General features: G+C 42.6%; 1 long non-coding RNA gene across 1 annotated transcript; it reads left to right on the top strand.

The window, feature by feature from the left end:
- Window positions 1–9,032: 9,032 nt before the first annotated feature.
- On the top strand, window positions 9,033–12,305 carry LOC119719098. The gene is made up of 2 exons (XR_005269876.1): window positions 9,033–9,110; window positions 12,249–12,305. It is a non-coding gene; the product is annotated as an uncharacterized LOC119719098 (long non-coding RNA).
- Window positions 12,306–23,992: the final 11,687 nt, after the last annotated feature.

Below are 23,992 nucleotides of genomic sequence, written 5' to 3'. Positions count from 1 at the left end.
CGTGGTAGGGACATCAGTCTGGCAGGCTGCTTCAGATTGTGCAGCCATGGTACTTATGGATCACCCAGCCACAAATGGAAGTCCTGTTTGTCAATGGTAAATGAAAAGCTGTAACACACTAGTCTTCATTCCAGCTTCAATCTCATTCTTCAGCATGAAAACTTGCACTTCCAATATCGTTTACGTTTGGCATAAAGACTAGACTTGTATGTACTTCAACTTGCAAATGAATAAAGCCGTACATAGATGGGGCATTTTATTGTGGTCTCAAAGGGTCTCAGGAGTAAAACCAGGCCCAGATTACCCAATAGGCACAGTAGGCACTGTGCCCAGCGCCTACAAAAAATTGGTCTCAAGAAAAAGTGGTCTCGAGTCACTGGTAGGAACTGCACCAAACTAACGCACAGTTGACCGTCAGTCAGTGAGATCGGTAAAATGTGACTGCCATGCGTCTCAATACCGGTAGGTTCCCCCCGACGTTTATTATCATCCATGAAACCAACAAATTAAGAACCAAAAACAAAAGAACTGAACCATCGCTGTGGCAAAACTTACAGTTAAGTTTAAAGCGGGTTGATGCAGAGACATCCAAATCGACACCAACGCACTGCAGCTGCCACACCCAACAATGGCATGACCACTTGACTGAACTACATTATGCAAATTATTTTCCTGATAAATGCCCACATTATGGCATCAATCAAATCTTACAAGTCAATGATTCTCAAATGATATTGATATTCTATCAGATGCAAGGAGGTTGCACCCAATGAAACAAAACATGCACTTGTAATATTTGTTTCTTGTCCTAATAAGTCTATTTTCGTTCTAAATACATCTTAGTGCAAAAAAATCAAAGGATGTTATAGATCCTGGCAAATCGCGCATTGATATTTTATATTTAATATATATAAAAACTACATTTGTACCAGTAGGCCTACAGACACACATCTGGGTTTTTCCAAAATATTCTAAGTCAACACTGAAGTCTGTTTACATGTAGTTTGGTCTGCTGTCATGGGAATAGGCCTAATACAAAGTTAATAGGTCAATGGATAACTTTCTCTATCAAATGACGCACTTTCATGTGTTAACAAGTGTTATTCTTAGCTCAGCATCAATTCAATGCAAATTGATTAACCTTTGAGCCTTTAGTCAACATGTATCGGTACATGTTATGCCTACACAGCTTGGTACACGTATTATAAAACATGTGATACAGCAAATACATTAAGGGTGACATATTTAAATACTAGCATTATGAGAAACTATAATAAAATGCAACTAAAAACTGCTGGAATGATTATTTGGAAGTAGGCCTATACATCCTAAAACTGGCACTAATGTCTGGACCAACTCTACAAAGGCATCAAGCCTTTCACTTATGAGGAACCATTTTAATCAATAGCCAATCTGACAGTCCAACTAAATTGTTACAAATATGTTGAGAAAAAGCAGTCCTTCATTTTTAAGGAGCGCGATCGCGCAGGCGCTCCTACTGCGCTCCTTGACTGTCTCGAAGGAGCGCCAAAAATAGCGCTCCTCAGAAATCCAAAAGAGGGCTCGTCAAACACGGGAAGTTTAAAAATAAGAAGTGATAAAAACGCAAGGATTTTAAGTCTTAAGCTACACGTATTTTTCGTTGGTATAATGCCCAAACTCACGTTAATATGCCGCTGGACATCGCTAAAAATGAACGAACACCGAGCTCGTACGTACTGTATAAGATCGTGTGTGTACAGCGGTTGTATACTGTGCGTGCACAATCTGCAAATCGCATAGAGCTGCATGAAAACACGTGGGCCCGTACGTGCGAGTGCAGCAATGACTGGTTCCCGCTGCGCCGCGCACTAAGTCCCAATGAAGGCATGATGAAAATGCGGTAACCAGTCAATGTAAAAGTCGCGGGCGGTGCAATGCACTGCCGTACAGTGTTTTGCGTGCAGGCCGGACGGAATAGACATCGTGAATGCCAAGAAAACAACGATTGAGAAGGACGATCTTTGCAAGCTTATTCACAGAACTTGATCTTTCTTGTCTGTGTATGTATTTCCCGTGTTCATGAATTTATTTTGAGGAAGTTTTACTGGTATGTGAAGTGAAACGATGCAGCGAGTTTCACCGAAATCCTATACCGTAAAACGAGTCTCATTGCCGGCCCACCACACACAGTGCATCACAAACGCTCGTACTAGTGCGAAGTTCAGACGTTGTTAGCCAGTTTCTCGTCGTGACTAGCATTGTGTATATGGCATACTTGACCTGCATTTCCCATTATTTTTAAGATTATCGACGGCAAATATTTTCGATAAAACTTAAGGCAAGTTTGTGTCATTTTGAGGCCCTTTTTGTATAGCTTTCGTAGAGCAATTGAAATAGTTCTGGCTGAAAATGTCATGTAATTTTAACGAATCTGAAAGCAAATATTCAGTTGCTTTATGTGCTGTTTATTAACTCTCCATTTTCAAAGTATAATCAAGTGATGAACCAACTGACAACTGTATTAAGAAATGAAAGCCTAAGCAGTAGTCAAACCTTTTATTAATCTCCATTTAGTTAGTTTTTTAAAATAAATTTTACCTTGTCTTACAGTTACAAAAACGAAAAAAGTAACGCAACTTGAGCATATGTTATTATGCAAAAACTAATAATAATGCAGCCCCTTGAATAAATCGTTATATTCAAAATAAAACAAAAACAATGGTAACCCGTCGTTTTACCGCTGTTTATCCGTAGATTTTAAGGAGAGCGATTTGCTCTCCTCAAATATTTGAGGAGAGCGATTTATAGCTCTCCTGGATTTTCTTTAAATGAAGGACTGAAAAAGTACGTACCTAAATTTCATCTTCAACCTGTCACTTCCCTGCACAAAGCCCTGATGCTTTCACCGAGAAATCCAGCCGCAAATTAAAGACGGACATGTTTTAAAACATAGATTTCAATTCCTCAAGTTGGAGAATCCAGCTGTTGAATAGCAGGAGGTCGTGGGTTCGAGTCCCACTCTAATCAGCTTGCTTGCAAAGTTTTTTTTTAGAATTCTTTATGTCACTGACAGTTTGGGAAGATATTTTCTTTAAGGATTGAAAAAGGTAGAGGACAATGGGTCGTTCATGAATTGTGTGTTTTGGTTTCCTGCTCAGAGCCAGGTTTCAAGAAATCAGGAAGGCTCCTTATGAATAAACTAAGATATTAGGGTTCGATGACTGCAAACTGCAAGCCTAAAATGTCGTCTGGGTGATTGCTGATGTCTATCAGGAAAGATTAAAGGGCCCATGTAATGTAGTTTGTTTTAATGCAATCCTTGAAAATGCACCTTTGTGTCCAATTTAACCGTACTTTCAATTTTTGTTTCGACATATTCCAGGGTATTTTTGTGTCTTTTTTTGTTTTTATGCTATTGCGAATTTCCATAGGGCCTATAGATTAAAACTGTGATATCATACCGGGCAGAAAACTCAATGTTATACAGCTACAGTTGCTGGAATTTTGCTGGGGTAAATTTTCTTTCGTGATTCGTTGTTGTGTCATACATGGCAGTAAGCCAATGAGCAAATTTTGGGGTTCATAATTTGAACAGAAAACCCATTTAGTTTAGAAACTGAAAAGTGTCTTCCTGAAATGACATCACAGCAATAGCGCCCTCAGATGTCAAAAAATATGGACAATTTTTAATGTATAAAGAAGTGCACGTTTCAATAAAATTAACCAACTTGTGATGTTAAATTGTTTTCATACATTTAAGTGAAGTAGAAAGTTGTACAAAATGTGTCCCCAAGAAAAGTCATTGTGTGGACCCTTTAAAGTCCATGTATAATATTGAAACAAGATTTAATTAATTACACTGAACATTACTTGCCAGTGACGATTTCAGAACCAATTTGGAATCTACTTTGGAGTCAATATTACTCAAGTGCTCAAAATCAATGTGATATTGATATCATTATTTTCATTACAGTGGAGTCTCGATAAGTGAAATCTCGGGCGAGTTGGCTCAAATTTTGAGTTAAGCAGAGTTTTGAGTTATCTAATGGATTTTCTATTCAACAACAATTGACAGGAATAAATTTTTGCTTGAGTTAGAAGGGTTTTTGGGTTGACAGGTTTTGACTTGGAGATTTCACTGTATTAAAAACAAAAGTGTCTCTGTGTAAGGGAGTGTGGTTGGGCTGCTGAATGAAGCTTTGTGTCAACAAACGACAAAGTGGGAATAACTTTGTTCACAAAAATTAATTACATACAAAAGAGCTTCCTTGACATGGCAAGGTTATTTAAACTAATTACTTTTAGTAATTTGTGATGTCAAAATATGTGTTTATTGCAACATCAACTTATTCAGTTCAAAAGGCACCGCCATTTTGATTGTGTGGAAAGTCCAATTAAAAAAAAAAAAATTAGGGGGGGGGGGGGAGCTGTACAATTCTTGCATGGACCAAAAGCGTAGTTTAAGCAAGTATTATTGTGATACGTCAATGTAAGGCATTGTGGCAAAATGAGACAGAACTGGGCAGAGGTCGAAATGAGGGTTTGTGGGCAGTAAGAAGAGAATACAATTCTGCTTACAATATTGTTTGCTGCACTCCAATCGGATATTCCATTGACAAGTTATGACTGTTTAAAGTTCACATTTCTCGACAAAGTTCACATTTCTCAAAAAAGTAAAATACTTAAAAAAGGCCTTTAAAGTTTCAAGTTTGTATTCGTGATAATAAATCGTGCCAATTTGTGTTGGTTTCTTTACACTGCTATTCCACAATATTTATACTATTTCTTTAATATCTGTGTAGCAGACATATAAGGGATTACAACTGTGCCCAGTTCCGTTGCATTTTGCCAGAATGCCTCACACAAATGTTAAATGTTACAAACAGTAAGCAAATGTCCCAATGACTGACACCCCTCGTGCCATGTGGTCCAAAGAGGCATAACTGGGCTGAGCTGAGCATGTGTAGCTTGTGAAGAGATCATGTGCAGTGCAACGCAAGATGTGTGCATGTGTCTCTATGTGAACCATGTGAACTCATCAATTTGGTGTACGTACAATTTAACATATTTGATAACTTTTCATAACATTGTTGACTACCGGTAGGCCAAGAGTAAACATTCCCCCGCTTCAGATTACTTGCTGTTTTAAAATGGTGTAGGCAGGCCAGGATTTGTAAAGACAGCACCAGACAAGACAAACCCAGAAAAGTGAAATCAAGCTTTGTGCATCAACACACAAAAACACCCATACTGAAATGTGTATCCTTGTGGAGACGGCTTTGTTCTCAAGTAGTAAGGTTTTCGAGTTTGAAAGTGAAGTTTCAAAATGCTCTTATTTTAACCAGAATTAATTTCCTTGGCTGAAATTTGGACTTAATATCCCTTTTCTAAAACTCTTCCGTTTGCGACAGATCAACCCACCTTGGAAATTCCTAGTTTTTGAGTAAAATCCATATATCTATTTCGTGAAAACCTTGTGGAGACGTATTCTTTTGTTCCCTATTGTGCACACGTCTCCAGAGGGCACGGTGTATCAGATCTGTTTTCCAAAGATGTTTGCGTGACCTTTTTATGATGTAGAGATTTGACTTATGTTCAGTGCTGTAAACTGCTCCTACTTCTTTCAGCATTGGCTATTATCTTTACAGTGGCAGGAACCATACATCCTGCATGTACTGGTACGGTGCATGCTTTCACCTAGGCAAAGGAAAGCTTGCAAGTCTCGTCAGAAAACTGAGTTTGAAGGTAACAAACCAGAAAGTAGACATACAGACGGCAGAAATGTTGTCTTTTCTGTGGTGAGTAGGTTGCTGAGAAGCATGTTCTTTGAGACGAAATGGACATAAACGATTTTTTATGTAGGTTTTAACTTCTTTTGCGACATGCACCAGCCAGATACGTGATTGTATTGCAAGAACTTGTAAAATTATTTTAACTGAACAATATATAAAGTGCATCGATAATCAAACATTCTGATATCGAACAACCCTGGGAGTCAACTTATTCAGAATTTAAATCAATTTCACTTATACATTGTACTTCAAATTCATTACTTCAAATAATGCCGTGATTGATGGTACTCACCATGTAACAATGTATCGCCAGTGTTCGTTTCGCAGGGTGACCTTTGTTTGACCTCCAACAGGACCTCCAGGTGGGTCACATGCTGGAATGTAGCCCAGGTGGACTCCCTTTCCTCCCTACGTAACGGAGGGACTTCGTCCAACCTGGGCTAGCTGGAATGATGAAAAACAACAAATCCACAGGAAAATAAGATGTAAGATTCCAGAAGAAATGAACAAAAGATATGGAAATGTTTCCATTGTGTATTATCATACAGCTTATCAAACAAGAAAGATAATGTTGGTCCTCACTTTTCACACTTTTGTCGATTTGCAAACAAGAAATTAGACCACAAAATGATTTCAAGAATCCTCCTACATGTGTTATACCCCAACTTGGTCATCGGACCCAGCTTGTGTTGAGACTGTCCCAACTTGAGCCAAACTAGATCATTCAAGTTGCAGCATGGGCAGGCCTGACTTGGGTTGGGCACTGCTACTCATACATGGATGTTAGAGGGCGCCATTTACCAACGAGCGTAGGTGCCAGTGATGAGCACATCCACGGCCATGTGCTGCACAGTGTCATCAGACAAACTGAGCCATTTTCGACACAGCTTTCCTGGAAGTTGCTACAAAAAGATGACATGTTTGATCTGCCTCTGAGCTCCCAGGCCCGGCCTGAGCGTGTGCCCTTGGTCCTACTGTCCTGGCGGTAGGACCATGCAAGCATCTTGGCCCTATCCCGACAATCCTCATTCCAAGGGCCAACTTTACTTTTGTCATCGTTTTGCTGGACAAAATCATGGGAAAAATGTTGCTGCCCAACTGGATCACGCAAGTTGGGACAGTCCCAACATATATTGGGACCGACGAGAAGTTGGGGCATAACACACGTGTCAGTATAGGCTAAGCAAACTGATGCGGCTATTGTAATCCATTAAACATCAAAAAGTCATTTACTTTCATAACCTTCATATTTTCCTAACAAATCAACTCTATATACACAATTCATTTCGATTGTGTAAACATTTTCAAAATTCTTCCAGCAATTCAAGTCATGCATGGATAATTCAATTTATAAATACAATGTTGCTGATAATGTATCATAGCAGGTTCAGTGAACTTTGATGTTTCTTAAAAATAAAAAAATATGTTCCTCAATAAAATTCACTTCATGAACCCTGCCAACGTTCAGGATTTGCAGGTCAGCATTTTAGTGTGAGGTAGGCAATTCATTACCGACACCGTGACCACGAAGTAATCCTCAGTTCTGCATGGGTGCCAAGCACGCATGCTTTTTTTTTTTTAACAGAACCACGTTATTTTTGTTTTTCACAAAGTAACAGCCGGCACATTGTGGCACCGGATGCGTGCAATCCATACATTTTCGTTTTCACGAACTAACACTGATTTGTGATTTGTTGACTAATTGTTTTTAACGGCCGGGTCATTATTGGCAACCAGACCACAGCTGGTTTTAAACGTTTCAAACCGGCCAAACGCATATTTATTCCATTAAAATGGACATTAAGTTCAATGCTAATGTTCATATTATCCCTTTATTTGTGCGTGCCTTTTTTTGGGGGGGGGGAGGGCGGGGAATGAATAATTGAGAGTGACCTACTGTGACAGCTCATTTACATATTTCTCCTGCGCAGCGCCCTCGCTTGACCCTTAAGGTAAAGCTCACACTTATCCTTTGTCTTGAGTGAGTCATTCCACCACTAGCACTGGTACTGTTAACACCAGTGTTGGAGCAAGGGCTTTGACCCTCAAGGCCAAGGCCAAGGCCAAGGCTTTGACCCTCAAGGCCAAGGCCAAGGCCAAGGCTTTGACCCTCAAGCCTCGAGGCTAAGGCCAAGGCTTAACCCTCAAGGCCAAGGCCAAGGCCCTGTTTTATTAAATGACCACTGATATAGAACTAATTATAGTCACATGAGTGACACATCATCACGCAAGGGCGGATCCAGAACACAATTGGGGGGGGGGGCACAGAAATTTTGGTCCCCCCAAAAAAGTGGGTCAAAAAATTACGGCTTGGGTTTCGGGGCCCGCTTAAGGGCCCCGAAATTTTTTTGGATTCGAGATGCTCTGTGGTGCGATTTGAGGCAATTTCTGACCATTTTAACCGATGTTTTTTTTAGGAAAAGATGGTGGTGTACTCATTGCCTGCCTTTATTACGACGTCACATAAAACAAATGGTTTCGTTTTTTTTGGGGGGGGGGGGGCATGGCCCCTTTTGGCCCCCCTGGATTCGCCCTTATCATCACGAATTGCTCGTTACGAAGAACAACATTTCTTTAATTGCAATCAACATGCTCGCATAGGCCTACACCATTTTATGACTGCACTGTATCTATTAAAGTATAAGTTCAAGTCTTCAATATGGTTTAACTAAACAAAATAATGATTTACTTCTATATTGACACACAATTCTCCCAAGTGTAACAAAAGGGGGATCCAAGAAACTGATTTGGGAAATTTTTATTTGCTGGCCCAACATGGTCAGAAATACCAGCATTATCTAAAACAGGTACATGCAAATCTTTAGCACTTATCAGGGAGACATATACAACCAATCAGATCTATTCCATATTTATATGCAATTAAAGTGATCATCTCATTAGCCCCACAAGTGTACGGAATATTTTTGCAGCAAATCTACTACAATGGTAACAAAATGTGATGCTACAAAAGTGGAAGTGTGCCCAACACACAAATCTATAGGGTGCTTCCCTCCTCCATGGTAATACGATTAAAATGGTAACAGCAAAATTTCGGACAGATTTATCTGGAAAATGCAAAAATCTATGGGCCTTGAAGAGCCTTGACTCAAAATTGCAAGGCCCTGAACCCTCAAGGCCAAGGCCAAGGCCAAGGCTTTTGCCCTCAAGCCTCGAGGCCAAGGCCAAGGCCCTAAAATCCAGCCTTAAGGCAGCCTTAAGGCCAAGGCCCAGCATCAAGGCACTACATCACTGGTTAACACCACACACAGTGTCCTGCTTCCTTCTACACATGTACTTTAGTTAATGCCTCAAGATTTTGTGGATGACTCGACTGGGGTAAGAATTCATTTATATTGTTTTAATAATTGTTCTTATTGTTAAAGTTCCTAAGTTTCTTTTTATTGAGACTTTGTGAACACTTTTTGATTAATTCCGAAGTTATAAGCAGACAAATTAAAAATCACAAACAACACAGAAAATGTGTGTGTCTACGCCTCAGCCAGAAGGTTTTTATTCCAAAAATGTCGGGTACCGAAATCTGGGCAGCCGACCCATCATCCATGTAGCACACTATTATTATTGTCAATATTCACATTTTGGGCACCACAAAGGCCCAGAGCACCAATAGCTCATCCAAGCACCATTTGACTCGGAGACCATAGCTCTTCCGTTTTTTGGGCACCCACAAAGGCCCAAGGGCAGCTCCAAGCACCATTTGACTCGGAGCACCACAGCTCAATCATCAATGCAATAAATGACCTATTTACGATAGGCCGAACTGAAAATCTATTAAGAAAGTGCCAGTAAACTTTATATCACCACAAAGCTTATGATAAATTGTTTCTATGTACAATTACATTGTATGCCAAGTCCACAAAAGATTTTGATGCACCGTTCTTTCTTCGTTTGAACTTACAGAAGACAGAACGGTTCATCCTCCCCTGTTGTACTGACTCAGGGGAAGACATGTTGACAGCAACAATAAAATACTAACTACTCATTAAATGATTTACATAATGTTGCACACTGTGCTTTGTTTAACCTAAGTATTATTTACAAAATCGTAATGGCAGGAGTAAAAAATCATTAATGAACCATGGGGTGTTTTATCCGCTTCAAAAAATGCCATGGAGGAGGAGGGGAAGGTGGCGGAGAATTAAAAATGTGAAGTAAAATTTGCTATCCAAGTTGTTTGTTCAGAGGCTGAGACAAAAGTGACTGGCCAGCAACTTTTCCATCCCGCCTAAACTTTCTACTTCTAGAATGTAAAGAACCAACCCTACGTCTCATTGGCCCATAGCCAGGCCTTGCCAAGTGTCACAGAACAAGAATTCTTATTGGTTGGTTGCCCCTCCAAGCCTTCTCAGCAATTGGTTAAAATTCGTGGCTGTTGATTGGCTCTTCTCCTGTTTACAGGATCTCACTTTTGTCACAAATTTGTCAATAGGGTTTCATGTACAAAGTTCTTCATACGAAAGTACAGTATGAAATGCATTCACAGTGATCGAGATGTGTGTGCATGGAGTTAGCCTACATTTTGCACAACACAAAAAAATATAACCAACAGGAGAAGATCAATGGAAATTTTGCTGCTTATAAATAATTTGATCCTTTAGTGATAAAATTGATTATAAGCAGACAAATTAAATATCACAAACAACACAGAAAATGTGTGTGTCTACGCCTCAGCCAGAAGGTTTTTATTCCAAAAATGTCGGGTACCGAAATCTGGGCAGCCGACCCATCATCCATGTAGCACACTATTATTATTGTCAATATTCACATTTTGGGCACCACAAAGGCCCAGAGCACCAATAGCTCATCCAAGCACCATTTGACTCGGAGACCATAGCTCTTCCGTTTTTTGGGCACCCACAAAGGCCGAGGATTATTGGCTTTTTCGCAATTTTGCGAAAAAGCCTTTGTTTTTGTTCTGGTTTTTTTTTTTCTTTCTTCTTCTTCTTCTTCTTCTTCTTCTTCTTTTTGTTCCACTTCAAATGCCATAGACTTTGTGCACGTTTTTTCTGGCCTCCACTTTTGGCAATAAACTTTGTCATACATTATTCAAAGTTTGCATAAGCATAGTCCCTATAGCAAAGATGTGTCCAGAAGATTGACGTCATGGTGACGTCATCGACTAATTTATTATAGATTTTTGAATATTTCATTTTTCCCATAGACTTTGTACACAGAAATTAAGAAAAAATTGTCAATTTTCAAAGGGCATATTTGACTCTTTGCCAGTAATTCATTTACACCAATCTTTGTCCAAGCAAAGACCCTAATTCAAACAACATTGTTCAATGATGACGTCATGATGACGTCAGCCGGTGTTTATTTATAGGCAATTAAACTGTGACACTTTTAATATTCAAAAATGCATAAGAAATCAACCGTACGCGTCCGCAGCATTCTATTGCCGGCAAGTGGTAGAATAGGTTAAGGTCTTTATTTCATTCAGTGTGCGTGAAATCACGTGACCCTTGCTTCCGGTCGAAAAAGGCCAAAACCGGAAGTGGCTTATTATTTGAAAGTGGTAATAGATATGAACTTGCTTTTAACGGTGTTAGTCTCTTGGCCAATAGTATTCTTCAAATCATTTACCGATGACGTCATGCAATCTTCGAGTGCCCTCTAGCGACATGTTGAAAAAAATTTAAAATGTATTTTGAATAGATGTCTGTGGCAAAGTTTGTCGGAATCGCCTAAATATTGGTGTATATGGTGACCTTGACCCCTTTAAGACGTGTGTGAAGTTTTAGGCAGATGACGTCATCAAACCGGAAGTTATAATAAAAAGACCCTTTTTCATTTGAAAATTCCTGAAAAATCAACCATGGCAGTTTTTAAATAAGTTTATACTTTAATTGTCGATTTAAGGGTAGGTCTAAAACATTTCAAAGCTTTGAGGCAATAAGCGAACTCGAACATGCCTTGCGCACGCTTAAAACTTTAGGTTGACAATACCTCTGCTTTAAAACATGCACAGGACGTCCACAATGTACATGTACATGCACGTACGTTGTACATACGCACATACATCGTATCAGTCAGCCCGCAGCGCACGTGTTGCTGAGGTCAAATCCTGACCACGGTGACCGTTTTAGCCGATTTTCGGCTAACTTTGACAAAACATGCACAGGACGTCCACAATGTACATGTACATGCACGTACGTTGTACATACGCACATACATCGTATGTCAGTCAGCCTGCAGCGCACGTGTTGCTGAGGTCAAATCCTGATCATAGTGACCGTTTTAGCCGATTTTCGGCTAACTTTGACAGATTTTATGTTCATGCATAGTCAGAGACGTATTATTGATAAAAAAAAATCAAAATGCGAAAAAGCCCTATGTTCTGTTGCAAACAGACATAGATCTCTAGTTATTTGTTCTTTTTATAATTTACTTTGCTGGATTGGTATTTCCTAAAGCATTGTATTTATATGGAAATTCTATTTTGTATCTATTCAGGGTTTTGTTTGTGTAAGATGCAGTTCACCATTAAATGAACCAGTCACAGTAAATGTACACCATCCTTGTCGGGTCACATTTTTCAGTGTCACACTACAATAGACCGCTTGCAGACGCGTTCGATAATCGACGCGCGAAGGCGCGCGACGCCATGTTGTGGGACAAGCGTATATCTATCCATGCACATTTTGTTCCACAACATGGCGTCGCACTCCTTCGCGCGTCAATTATCGAACGCGTCTGCAAGCGGTCTATAAAAGCATTTTCATTAAACTGATTCAGTCCAACGTGTAAAAATCAAAACATATACATGTAGTGTAAGGTCAGAAACAAAACAGGTTTGTTGAAGGCAACGGCTAAACTAAGGCCGCTTCTTGACTAGCCTTTTACTCAACCTCGTCCCCAGGGTGTCGAGCAGTACGGGCCCACCACTACCTGCTCTCTCACCCTGGTATTGGATCATTTGCATGTGCAAGATTTTTGCACACGTATGCAAATGAGGAACAGTCTGGTGCCTGGATATGTGTTACACATTAGCGTTTGTTTTTGTATGCGGTGTCTGGGGTAAAAACAGAGTCAATTCGTCGCAGCGCGAGCACGGCGTGAGTTACGAAAACACGATTTTTGAAATCAAACTGTTACGATCTTATCAAGACAACATGCAGTATCATATTACATATTAATATGAGCAAATTGGAAAGGAAATTAGTAAGGCGTGGACCAATGATCGCGAAAACACGTACTGCACGTTGTGAATATATAGCACCAAGTACACGATAAAAATCCATTACTAGCCAATTGCGGTATCCAATCAGGATACAGCCTGAAGAAAGTTTCCTATCCAGGGTTTACTATTGGAAACGCGGTTGGAAATAAAGTAAGCACTGGGGACGAGGTTGCCTTTTACTTGTGCCGTGAATGAACCAGCCTTGGTCAAGGCATTCGTCAATACATGTAGTTCTTCATACAGTGCATAGCGCATGCCCAGCGCATGTCAGATACCATCACAGACACTATCAACAAACGCCCTGACCAAGTGTTACCCAGCTGTCATGTGGTAACGTTATTTCTATTGGGCAAAGACAAAATAGAACACTGTTGTAAGTACGTCTGGTCACTTTGCCAAAATATGTGAAAGTGTTTATTCAAACATCATAATAAACAAACAATGTACAAGAAAAAGGTTAAGTCAGTTTCCTAAATAACAACACTTTAAATCAGTATGGCCAAAACTATCAAACTTTAGGAGAACCATCACTTTAAAACTAATGGCCAACTACATGTACTATCTAACCTATAGGGGAAACTTAACTTAATAATCTCATGGCTACGACTACCAGAACTCTTATCTGCCATGTCTTAAAGATAAACACATTACTCAGGCTGGCCAGCACCCTTGTTGCTATAGCAACAGACTTTCCACTGTATGGCTCAACTCCAGCCAAGTCAATGGCCTGGGGCATGCTACTGCTCCCCCAGTGCTACCCTTACTGTGTGACAGGTGGTCTTTCCATACTACACACACAAGCAAGTCATTGTTCTAGCTAGCCTAATTAGTATTCACTCTCCACAACGTGGCAAGGCCATGCTTCAGCTTATCTATATACACTCAGTGCTTGCAATGGAAGTTTCCTTGGCTAAATGGTGAAACTTACATTCAATGTCATAATCTACTAGCACAGTTTACTATAAAACATACATGGTCCAGTTTCTTAAATAAATGAAATCCAAGTTATCAACTTCACAAACTTTCACCAAACTTTCCTCAAATCCAGGAAACTTAGTGAAACTTTCCATGAATAACTGAAGTGAATAACTAAAGTTCAGTTGCTAAAAACTAATCAAACTTATATCATCTTAAATCTCATCCAAAGTTACATAAAAGTGAATATACAAACAATAATGAAAATATCTAAGCATCATAAAACAAACTTCAATCTTGTCAATCTCTAGATAACTTGGCAAAAGAGTAAAGTTGACAAATTCAAAGAACAAATTACCTTCAACCAATTGATCAACTCAAGTCATTGATTGTATACTCCAAGTAAATGAAAATGTGAACAACAGAAATAAAGGAACCTAGATGTGAATAAAAAGAAAGAAACATTTGTACATACCTATTGGGCAAAGACAAAATAGAACACTGTTGTAAGTACGTCTGGTCACTTTGCCAAAATATGTGAAAGTGACCAGGCACACTCACATGCACTCTGTGTTGTCTTTGGCCAATTCCAATTTTTTATGGGGGTGTTACTTTCTACAAAAACTTCACTCTGGAGGGGTTTTACTACAGAGGGGTTCTACAACACTCCCCTCCAAAAAAGAAATGTCGTCACGACATTTTATCGGTCAAACATTGATCTATATACAGTTCTTTGGAGAATCCTGTTTCCGAACAGTATCATGGTGGACAGCGCACTACAGTCATGGGAACTACAGTCCATTCGCGCAGGAACGTCCTGCCATCCAGATGAGTTTTCCCAGTAGCTCCTCTGGTGCTGGGATGAGATCCAGTGGAGGGGATCCAATCTCCATGGATATCTCGTCCTAGGTCTCACAGACCAATCAGGTAAATGGACTGGTATCTCAACATTGTTGGGTTGTAGTGCGAACTTGGTATTCATGTGCATGCTCATCTTCTGAAGAGAGTACTCCTGGTCCTTGCTGACTCTCCTTCCGCTCATTGTGCAACACGATTACTATCTCTCGTCATCTGTCTTGCCACACCATGTCTCCGCATTGATGGTCACTATACTACAGCTTATGGTCTCACTTGCCCAGGCTCCATCCAGTAAGGTGAAGGAGTCCATGGCTGGTAAGGCCCCTGCACTGGATGCTGCCAAAAGGGTTGTCCAGGATAGAATGGATGAAAGAACTGCTGTTGTGACGGCATTGTGCAACTGGCTGCTGGGGGTACTGATGAGCCATTGGTACTGCCACTGAATTCAGCATGGTTGGTTGAAAAGATGGTGTCCCAAGCCTGTCATAAGTTAACACCGTTGGAGGGTGTCTGTCGCGAAGGGGTCGATGAATCTCCTCATCACCTGCATCTTGGGTTATGCCACTCACTTGATGTTCCATACTATCCAGTATTGGAGATGGTCCTACCTCTGTCATGGCTGACGTTGTAGTAGGTTGGGCAGATGGCACAGCTGATGTAGTTGTTTCTACTCCTTCCTGGGGCTGAAGCATATCTGTATCCTCATCTGCATCATTGGCTGGAAACTGCAAGTCCCCGTGTTCCGAAAGTGCTGCATCCGCTGGGGGGACTGTTGAGACAGCTTGAGGGTACTCTGTTGTCGCTCCTTCTGCATAGATGACTTTAGAAGGGTGGATTACAATGACTGGTAGATCATCGTCCTCATCCTCACTCTCTGCAGGTGGCGGATGTACGGCTTGGCTCTCATCAGGTGGAGTGTTGTTGAGTTGTCTGGGGGCAGCTTTGGGCTGTCTAGGCTGAGATTGCTGGGGTGAGGTATGAGTACCAACTTGACTGTTGTCCCCACTGATGAAGTCGCATGGCAACAGTAAGTTCCGGTGCAGTACCTTGCTCCTGCCCTGACCACTCTCGGGTTGGACCTCATAGACTGGGATGTCTTCACCCTTCTGGGTGACAACTCGGTAGATCCTGTCTTCCCAGTACGCTCGGAGCTTGGACGGGCCCTCAGCTCTTGCCAAATTCCTAACAAGAACTCGGTCACCTGGGGCTAGGATGGTACTCCGTGCTCTCCGGTCATAGTAAGCCTTGCTGCGCTGTCCTCTCTGGTGTGAATTTTGGGCTGCTACCTTGTAGGCTTCTCGCATCTCGTTCTGCCAGCATTGGGAATATTCTCGGCTGGTGACCCCATGTCCCTCTGGTCTTTCAAACCCAAAAGCCAGGTCGATTGGTAGGCGAGGATGTCTATCGTACAAGAGGTAAAACGGCGAGTACTCGGTGGTCTCGTGTTTTGTGCAGTTGTAAGCGTGCACCATCTTGTTAACTGCAGACTTCCAGTCGCTCTTCTGGGTCTCAGGGAGGGTCCTCAACATCCCAAGTAGGGTCCTGTTGAAGCGTTCAACTTGACCGTTTCCTTGGGGGTGGTATGGTGTCGTGCGGGAATTCGTTATGCCAGAGTATTCTTGCAGCCTGGCAAAGAGATGGTTCTCGAACTCACGCCCTTGGTCGTGGTGAAGCCTCTTAGGGAACCCGAACTTCAGGATGAAATCATTGAAGATTATGTCCGCTGCTGTCTTCCCGCTTTTGTTCTTAGTTGGGTACGCTTGGGCGAATCTGGTGAAATGATCCACCACCACCAGGATGTACTCAAACCCGCCCTTGCTCCGATCCAGGTGGACATAATCGATGGAGACAAGCTCGAAAGGTTGCGTTGTGGTGATGTTGACAAGGGGCGCTCTGGTTTGTTTGGCTGGCTTCTTCTGGATAATGCATCGGCACACTTTTGTGATGTAGTGTTCGATCTCAGCTGCCATGTGAGGCCAGTAAAACCGCTCCCGAGCAAGATGGATTACTCTTTCTGGCCCAAGGTGCCCGGCATGATCATGCAGCTCGGTGTAGACCAGTTGCTTGAACTCCTGGGGTAGGACGAGTTGTGTGCGCACACCAGTCTTCCGCCAGAGGATTCCGTCACCGTCTACCTGGAGCTTTCCCCACTCGTGTAGAAGTGATATGACTGTCGGTGCCTCACCTTTCCGTTCTTTGCGGGTTGGCAACCTTCCCAAGGTCCTGTAGTGTATTACCCTTTTGATGCCAGGGTCATCCTCTTGGGCCAACTTGATTTCCTGCTTACTGAACTGCTGAATGGGTGTCTGTACTGTTCCTGTGGTGGAGTCTTGGACGGAGAGTGCATGTGCCCAAGCTGTCTGGCCATTACACTGAGCCGTAATCCCTTGACCGGTTGCCTTCATCACATCTGGGGATACCGCCTCGGTGTGGACACTTTCCAGGTGCTCGACACTCTGTGGGATACGGGACAAGGTGTCTGCATCGCCATTGGCTCTACCCGGTCGGTACTTGATCTCCAAGTTGAAGTCAGCTAACTCGGCAACCCAACGATGCCCTGTGGCATTCAGTTTGGCTGTGGTGAGGACATAGGTTAAGGGGTTATTATCTGTGTATACTGTGGTGTGTTGGGCGTAGTACAGGTAGTCACGGAAATGTTCCGTCACCGCCAATTTGAGGGCAAGAAACTCGAGCTTCCCGGCATGCATGTGGTAGTTTTTCTCGGCTGCTGTTAGCGTCCGGGAACCATACCCGATGACTCGTAGTTTCCCATCTTGCTTCTGATACAGGACCGCACCGAGTCCATCTTGGGATGCATCGGTGTGTAGGACAAAGGGGAGAGAGAAGTTGGGATAAGCCATTACCGGGGGTCGCTGCAAACAGTCGAGGATAGACTCCAGGGCATCCTGATGGATTGTCTCCCATCTTATCGGTTCATTCTTTCGTCTGTGGGACGTGCTCTGTTTGCCCTTCAGGTTCTTGCGTTGATGGTGGTTTTTGGGAGCACATTGAGTCTCAGGTTGGCCTTGTTTCAGCAGATCGTACAACACTTTAGCACGTTTGGAGAAATTAGGCACATAGCGTCGGTAGTAGCCAAGAAGACCAAGGATTTGTTGGACCTCAGTGATGGTTGTTGGTCGTTTCTGCCTCAGGGCCTCAAGTGCCGACGTCTCCTTTGGATCCATGCTATGGCCATCCGCTGAAACTATACGTCCTAGGTACTTTACTTGTGGTTGGAAGAGGGAACACTTGGCTGGTCTTAACTTCATACCATGCTCCTGCATGCGACGGAGAACTTTTCTCACCCTCTCGACGTGGTCTTCAAAACTTGTACTATAAATCAGAACATCGTCGAGGTAAACCATGCAGATCTCGTTGTTCATCTCATCAAGGCAGGACTCCATGTATCGCTGATACACGGCTGGTGCATTCTTGAGCCCAAATGGTATACGAAGCCATTCATGAAGACCCCAGGGAGTCACGAAGGCCGTTAGATGACGACTTTCCTCTGTCATGAAACCCTGGTGATATGCCTTGCCTTGATCTAGGGTGGAAAACCAGCGGTTGCCTCCTAAGCTATCTAGCATATCTTGTATGCGTGGGATGGGCTGTCTGTCAGTGATGGTCTTCAGATTGAGCTGTCTGTAGTCCACACACAGTCTCAGGGATCCATCTTTCTTTCTCACGCAGACAACTGGAGATGAATAGCTTGAAGAAGACTTCTGGATCCATCCTCTACTTAGGAGATCTGTGATGTAGTCTTTTACTTCACGGTACAAGGGTCGAGGTATCGATTGATAGGTCCGTTGCACTGGGATATTATCCTTGAGTGTGATGCTCATTTGAAGTTTCTCGATGCTTCCCATGTCTTGTTCGTTCTGGGCAAATGCTCTGGATTCTTCCCGGAGCATCTTTGCTGCTATGACCCGTTGCTCCTCGGAAAGATGCTCAAGGTTGATGGGAGGGTCCCAGGTACTGTTACTGTTGAGGTTGGACACGCTTGCAGCGGTGCCTGCTTCCATCTTTGCTGAGGTTGTAGGTTGTAGAGCACCCTTGACTTCTGCGGGGAGTATTGATTTGATTGCCTGTAGAGTGCCAAGGCAGGTTCTTCTCCCAATGGTGACATCATGGCCAGTAGGGTTAGAGACAAGGATGTTGATGCGACAAGAGCTGCCTTTAGGGATTGTCACAACCGCATCACCAATCTCCAAGCCATCTGACCACTGTTGTTCTACATCAGCTTCGAACATCACTGTCGTAGATTCAGGTGCTCCGGTGTGAACACGGCATTGAATACTGGCACACGAACCTTTCTTCACAGTGACATCTCTCCTGCCTGTCTTCACCGTGCAGAGCTTTGATGATTCTGGCTGTTGCAGTAAGTTCACCAAAGCTTGCACGTTCTGCTTCCCAGTGGCAGGAAAGGTGTCCTCCATGGCTGCCAACAGTGATTTGGCTGAATACTCAGGGTCTCGCACTAACTCCTCCAGAACATTGGAGCCGATGATAGGGTTACTGAGGGGGTCACTTGTCACCAACACTGGAACCAATAAGGGCTGGTGGCTTCCAGTTGGAAGCTGAAATTCTGCTTCAATGTAGCCATCATACGGGAGCTGGGCATTATTGGCAGTCGTCACCATCAGGGTGTTAGTCTCAAGCAGATCGGTCACTGGTCGAAGAACTGCATGAGGCATGTTCTGGCTGACCCATGAAGAAGACACAAGAGAAACCTGGGCGCCAGTGTCCCAAAGGGCTTTCGTTGCTCTTCCTCCTAGGTTGCACCGGATGGTACACTTTGGGCCGACTAGCTTGACTAACCTGGAGCCCTGCTGGGTGAGTTGTGTTGACAATGCCATGAGGGCTACACTCTCTGGCACATCTCTTCGGTGTGGTGGTTTAGGTGAATGGGGTTGGGGTTGATCATTTGGAATTGTTGGGGATTGTTGTGAGGTCAGGGCAGTTACGCATCCCCTCCGCTCGCCCTGCTGCCGTTTCCCGACTGCTTGGTCTGTCTCCGTTGCTTGCAGCCCCTTCTGAAGTGCTCAGAGCTGCCACAGGAGAAGCAATGGTCACACTCTGGACCCTTCCCAGCTTGACGACAGCTATTGCAGCCCCATTCGCGTGATGGAGGGTTTCTGCTGCCGCCTTCACTGGACTTGGGCTTCTCAGCTGCTTGCTTGTTGGAAACTTTGAGAGCAGCCAAGTCTGCCTGAATTTGTTGAAGTTGTTTCATCAGGTCCAGCTGTTGCTTTTCCACGGCATTCACTTCCTGGACTTTCACGGCTGTCTTGGCCTTCTTCTGTTTGGCCAGTCTCACGATCTCCCTCCCTTCTGCAATCTTAAGTTGTCGAAAGAGAGATTCGTCTGAGGTGGTGGGGTCAAAGAGCAATGGCTTCAGCTCGCCTCGAATGTTGTCGTTTTGGAGACCAGTATTCAATGAGTGCAGAAACATGTTCTGCACCAGTCCAGGGTCATACTTGATGGTGGACTCCATCTTTGATGCCTTCAGGATCTTCTGTCGGAGGTCGAGGGTCCTCACCAAGAAATCGTGTGCTGACTCCGTACTCCCTTGCGAGGCAGACGAGAGTTCTTGGTACATTTCTGTGGCGTTCCCCTCTCTATAGTGCGCTTCAAGGATTTCCCGAAGGGTTGGCAAGGTTAGCCCCTCTTTGCTCTCCAGGTAGCTCCTCAAGCGCATGCCTGGGCTGATGGACCGGATGACAGCCTCTACAATCTCAACCTCCTTGTAGGATTTCCGCAAACCGCTTTCAATCTGCATGATGAGATTACTGTGGGAGAGCCGGTCCTTCTGACCAGGCTCCCCAACCTGGCCGCTGATTCGAAACTCCTTCTTCAGTAGGCCAACCATTTGGTTCACTGGTAGGGCAGGGGGGCTGGGGGCCGGTTCCCCTGTGGATGTCGAGCTTGACTCTGGGGTGGCTGGGGGGTCTGTGGAGGCCCTTGACGTTCCTGGAGTGATGGTCTTCAGGAAGTCACGAAGGTCTTCGAAGACCTTTTGACCTTTGTCCTCCATGTCTTCGATGGTCTCACTGTTAAGGTGGCGGGTCAACCTCCGGATGAGGGCCAGGCGTGCACTTTCCTTGCTGGCAGTGTGTTCATCAACACCCAGCTTTGTGCACACCTGCTGTAGTTGCTCCTCCTGCAGGCAGCCAATCTGGCTGACTACACTTTGCTGCAATGCTAGCAGGGCCTCCATCCTCTCGTCTGCTCCGTCCTCAACTGCGTCACTGAATCAGGTCAAGGTGTCTCCCTTACTCCCGACGCCAACCGGTCGTCCTCACTGCCTCCTGCCGTTCCAGGGCACTATCTGCTGCCGGGGACGTTCACGAGGATAGCTGCCATGCAGTAATGCATTCACATGCATTTACCACGTCCTGGCAAGGTCGCCAGATTTGTTACCCAGCTGTCATGTGGTAACGTTATTTCTATTGGGCAAAGACAAAATAGAACACTGTTGTAAGTACGTCTGGTCACTTTGCCAAAATATGTGAAAGTGTTTATTCAAACATCATAATAAACAAACAATGTACAAGAAAAAGGTTAAGTCAGTTTCCTAAATAACAACACTTTAAATCAGTATGGCCAAAACTATCAAACTTTAGGAGAACCATCACTTTAAAACTAATGGCCAACTACATGTACTATCTAACCTATAGGGGAAACTTAACTTAATAATCTCATGGCCACGACTACCAGAACTCTTATCTGCCATGTCTTAAAGATAAACACATTACTCAGGCTGGCCAGCACCCTTGTTGCTATAGCAACAGACTTTCCACTGTATGGCTCAACTCCAGCCAAGTCAATGGCCTGGGGCATACTACTGCTCCCCCAGTGCTACCCTTACTGTGTGACAGGTGGTCTTTCCATACTACACACACAAGCAAGTCATTGTTCTAGCTAGCCTAATTAGTATTCACTCTCCACAACGTGGCAAGGCCATGCTTCAGCTTATCTATATACACTCAGTGCTTGCAATGGAAGTTTCCTTGGCTAAATGGTGAAACTTACATTCAATGTCATAATCTACTAGCACAGTTTACTATAAAACATACATGGTCCAGTTTCTTAAATAAATGAAATCCAAGTTATCAACTTCACAAACTTTCACCAAACTTTCCTCAAATCCAGGAAACTTAGTGAAACTTTCCATGAATAACTGAAGTGAATAACTAAAGTTCAGTTGCTAAAAACTAATCAAACTTATATCATCTTAAATCTCATCCAAAGTTACATAAAAGTGAATATACAAACAATAATGAAAATATCTAAGCATCATAAAACAAACTTCAATCTTGTCAATCTCTAGATAACTTGGCAAAAGAGTAAAGTTGACAAATTCAAAGAACAAATTACCTTCAACCAATTGATCAACTCAAGTCATTGATTGTATACTCCAAGTAAATGAAAATGTGAACAACAGAAATAAAGGAACCTAGATGTGAATAAAAAGAAAGAAACATTTGTACATACCTATTGGGCAAAGACAAAATAGAACACTGTTGTAAGTACGTCTGGTCACTTTGCCAAAATATGTGAAAGTGACCAGGCACACTCACATGCACTCTGTGTTGTTTTTGGCCAATTCCAATTTTTTATGGGGGTGTTACTTTCTACAAAAACTTCACTCTGGAGGGGTTTTACTACAGAGGGGTTCTACACAAGGCTAGTTCCAACGCGGTGTAAACAAATCGCAGGTCAACTTAAGGCCAGCCTTAGACCCATCTCCTACATTGAAGTACTGGGCTGTGAGTTTACAAGATAGTAGGGTAATCGGGTATCTGATAAACACATGGGCTGGATTGTGTTTGAATATCTGTCAAAGAGGACAGGGATGATGGTGGGTCTGAACCATTCAATTCTGAGCAAACCAGAAAGTCACACACTATACACTTTTCCTCACATACTCATCTTAAGGTCAAATGCAATACAACAGAATGTGACTGACACAAAATGATCACACCAGAAACAATTGTGAGATACTAACATCATGTATTTTAATATGGAACCAGAATGCAATCCATATGTCTACTCCATCAGGATATTACTGGGAAAGGAGAATATACCATACTCAAACAAATTATTTGTTAGTCTGAGAGATAAAGCAGACATGGTACGTTACGTATGGGTCCATAAGGGGACATTTTCTTGGACTTGCCCTACTTGCAAAAAGGAGAATTTTCTAGTTGTTTTTAAAAGTAAGTCCATTAATGTGTAAATATAGATATTAATAAATAAAGAGAAATTTGCAGCGTTTTCAGCCACTGCAAAATACAGACAGTGAATTTGACATTACACTCATTCACATCCAAATATGTCAAAATATTCTTTGGGTCTTTTTAATAATAAAAAATGAAGAAAAAAATGAAAACAATGTAAAGCATTTTGTCAGTTGCCCTTTGTGGTTCATTTGAAGATTTGAAGAAACAAGAAGCATATCCTTTATTTTCATATTTCATTAAGCAGTTTTAATTTTCAACGAATACAATCCCGAAAACTATGAAAATTTGCACCAAACTTTGTATAAAATATAAGCAAAATATAACATAAACTTTCTTTGAAAAAAATTATTTACAAAACCGTTACTAATTTGTAGTAGGAATAATCCCAAAAGTACTCCGGGTAAAACTTCAATTGTTAACGTTTGACATATTGTACAATAGTCTTCAGACCATCCGGCCAATGAGGCTTCAAAAATATAATTTTCTTTACAAAATGTACATGTATTTACCATCTTAGACTGGAACGATCACAGAACTTCTCATTATTTTAACGTGATACATAAATACAACTGTTGTCAGGCCAACAAGTATCAACTTGGAAATGGTCCAAACCACCCATACAGCCTCAGAAATCAACAATTTTTTCTAGAGGGGGCAAAACATGTTTTTTTTCCCAAAAAAATCCTGTATTTCTCAACATATTCTCGATTTCTCAGTATAAGAGGGGGCAGGGACATTATGCCCCCCCAACTCATTAAATTAACACCACTATGACTTCGCACCTCTTTTTCTTTTTTTTTGTTGCTTTTCCGGGGGGGGGGGAGGGAGCAAGCGCCCCCTTGCCCCCCCCCTTGCGACGCCCATGATCAACGAATACCATATATCCACTGGGTTTTTAAATTAGTGACGTTTCCATGCACATGTGTAAAGATTCGAGGTCTACAGTAAGTTTGTTTGCCACTTCAAAAGTTTTCCGACGTGGAATCTCCAGTTTTTCACAA

Source organism: Patiria miniata, unplaced genomic scaffold, assembly GCF_015706575.1.
Source record: "Patiria miniata isolate m_02_andy unplaced genomic scaffold, ASM1570657v1 HiC_scaffold_8, whole genome shotgun sequence".
Taxonomy (NCBI): Eukaryota; Metazoa; Echinodermata; class Asteroidea; order Valvatida; family Asterinidae; genus Patiria; species Patiria miniata.
The sequence above is the reverse complement of the archived record's forward strand: the minus strand, read 5'-3'. Positions and strand labels throughout refer to the sequence as shown.